The sequence below is a fragment of the Lagopus leucura genome, unplaced genomic scaffold (genome assembly GCF_019238085.1).
Source record: "Lagopus leucura isolate 7727_CA_CO unplaced genomic scaffold, USGS_WTPT01 Super-Scaffold_100014, whole genome shotgun sequence".
Taxonomy (NCBI): Eukaryota; Metazoa; Chordata; class Aves; order Galliformes; family Phasianidae; genus Lagopus; species Lagopus leucura.
The window spans coordinates 7,420,626-7,423,512 of NW_024962268.1; the positions used below are offsets into that span (position 1 = coordinate 7,420,626).

The 2,887-nt window shown below is 36.7% G+C and overlaps 1 long non-coding RNA gene across 1 annotated transcript; it reads right to left on the minus strand.

Annotated features, from left to right (window-relative positions):
- Window positions 1–442: 442 nt before the first annotated feature.
- LOC122182101 lies at window positions 443–2,476 on the minus strand. The gene is made up of 3 exons (XR_006179706.1): window positions 2,433–2,476; window positions 1,672–1,704; window positions 443–465 (listed from the first exon to the last, which is right to left on the minus strand). It is a non-coding gene; the product is annotated as an uncharacterized LOC122182101 (long non-coding RNA).
- Between the last annotated feature and the right edge of the window lie 411 nt (window positions 2,477–2,887).

Here is a 2,887-nt window from a genome sequence, read left to right on the forward strand (position 1 = left end):
CATAGCTCAGTTCTTCAGGACTCTTATGTTTTCTTTCACGTTTTCTCTATATTTTCTTTAAATTCAAAAGGATCCAATATTTAGAGAAATAACATTGTGCAAATGGCTTCTGTATTTCTGGCAAACACAAAACCAGAATAAAGCTTTATCTTTGTTCACAATCCCAGCAGCCATCAACCTCTGGAAAAGATGGAAAAGATTCCTTCTGAACAGTAACTACCAAGACCAAACATTTAGACGCCTGCATAACTTAGTACACCTGGGTAATTTAGTTCATTTTGAGTAAGAATCTCCACACTTCTTTTTGTCTCTGCAGATATACTGTATAGCCACTTGCAGTAAGAGCAGTTTTTCATATTACCGTGACTGGAATGGCGAGCTTGAAGCTGGCAATGAATCTTGATTTGGAAATACATTAATTGGTAGCCAATATCCAAATTCAGATTGGTGCAATACAGCCCTCCCCTGTCAACAAGAAAAATGTTTTTGAAGAAGGCCCTGGGACAACAGTAAGTAGAAATCAGGTGTTGAATCTGCATTCTTCTCTGTGATAGCAATGTTTGACTCCACAGACTTTGCCTCCACAGTAGCACAAAGTCATGATTTAATAGTAATTTGAGCGGTATAAATTCAGATACATGTATTTAAATGTAAATTTAAATACAGATTTAGCCTTACAAATAAGATAATCAGAATTCCCCCACATTTCTCAGTATTGGAAACTAGAAGTCCTACATCAAACACCCAGTAAATGTTAATCTTCCCTGTAACCTTATTGTTCCAACAAAGCTGTATATGCTTCATATTTCTTTGTAAGTTTTATGTAACTGTTATATAAGGAAGTTATAATTCTGTAAAAAATTTATGCAAGTCTTCATAAGTGAAGAAGTAGGGTAGGAAAGTAAGTCTTGTGGCACAGAAATCAAAGCAGAAAGAGAATGAGCAACATGTGAGAACACCCTGGGCTCAATAGTGCCAGTAATGCAAATACAACAAGGCAGGAAAAGAGCCTTCAAAAAATTGAGAAAATAAATTAAATGATACATCCAAATTTTTCTAGTGACACATTAACTTTCTGACTGAAAATCTTTTTGCTTCTTGTTCCGCTTATAAAAATTGCATATATTTAACGTCAAAGTCCAGAATATCTCTACTAAAATTTAGAAATCAAGCCATTGGTGTGAGACTACTCATCTCTGGACACTGTTCAGACCTCTTTTTTAAAATACTTTTTTTTTTTTTTTTTTGGGGGGGGGGGGGGAGAATAAACCAGATTACTTTATGAAATCTACATGAAGAATTCTAATGAGAATTCTCTACTCCTTTATTTTCCCTTCAAATGCCTTTCCCCTTGTAAAATATCTTAGTTTGGGTTTTTCAGTGAGGTTCTTCAGATCCAGGATTCCTCTGCCTAAGGCTGCCTTTGTTGCAGCCTTCTTGCCTGCCACTTGCCCTTCTGTTGCTGGAAAAGCATGGTGCAAAGTGGGCACAGAGAGCTTGTACCAGTAGTCACCTTCTCAGTATAACACGAACAATAATAGGAAATTAGGAAGTGAACAAAAAAAATTGAAAGTCTTTTTAGAAGATGATTTTCTGAAAACAACTAGCAACATCCTACATCCTCATCTGAAATTAAAATGAAAATTCATTACATATTTGAAAAATACAAACCTGTGGAAACTGGAATCTGTTTACTGCGCTGCTCTGTAGAAAGGAGAGCTGTTTTGTATTTAAAAATATTAATAGATGGAGTAACATAGTAGGGATATCTGTATACAAACATAATATATTTACATAATCATTTTAAGGTGGTTCCTGATGGATAAACACTTAAAACACTAGGCATAAAAGCTACAGAGAAGTCAGTGTTCCTTAAGATTTCCTTCCCATCCCATATTCCCCCCATTCTGACAAAGTCAAGAAATTTCAGCCGACAGAATTTCATATAATTGGTAGTTCACAATTCCAAGAGATAATTAGAAAATACTTGTTCCTTCAAAATGCTCTTCATTCAAGTTTCTAACTTTTTACTAGTTTTCACCCAGAGGCAAAAAAATAGTATTTTTCTTCAGCTCACTTTGAAGAAGCCACGCCTATCAAAACTGCTGCTTGTGAAAAAAACTTTATAAGGTTAATTCTGTTTCCAAGTAACCGCTTTATTTGCAGCACCCAATTTGAATTTTTGGTCAAAACAACTTGCTGTTCATTCAATATCTGCCAGAAATACAGGATGTATAGTGTGTTTTGTAAAGTCCTAAATCAAACATGTTAAGTATACACTCTTGAAAGTCTACTAATAAAAGATAACAGCAGTACACATGTAGTAATTGGACAGATCAGTACAATGTGAAAGACATTACAACAAAGGTGTGATGATGGAAGGAGTAGCGCAGTAGAGAGGTGCTATAAGGGAAGGAAAGAAGATTGCTCACCCACATCAGAAGATCCCAGGTTCACAGGGGAAAACTCCAACAAGGAAGAATCTCCAGAAAGAAATTTTCCCCTGTGGCATTCAGCATTTAAATGGAGTCTAAGAAAGGTGCAGCCAGACTCCACCCCTTCTAGTCACACAGCTGAATTGCCTTCACGTTTTGCTCCTAGGTGCTTTCCCCTGTCCTTTCCCCAGGTGCTCAATCAGGGATTCAGGCCTTGACTCAACAGTTACCATACAACATGGCTGCTCAAAAAGTAATGCCTCCTATTTTATTACATTGGCCCACAGTGTCAAAAGTGGATGTTGGTGGTATGGCAGTGGAGATTGATCCTTCTCACCAATATTCCATATGACAGATGACAGCAGAGGGGCACTGTGACAGGGCAGTATCTGACATGGAAGGATGAAGAAAAGGTTTATCATTATATTTCTCTATGCAGAAAAAAAATGGCA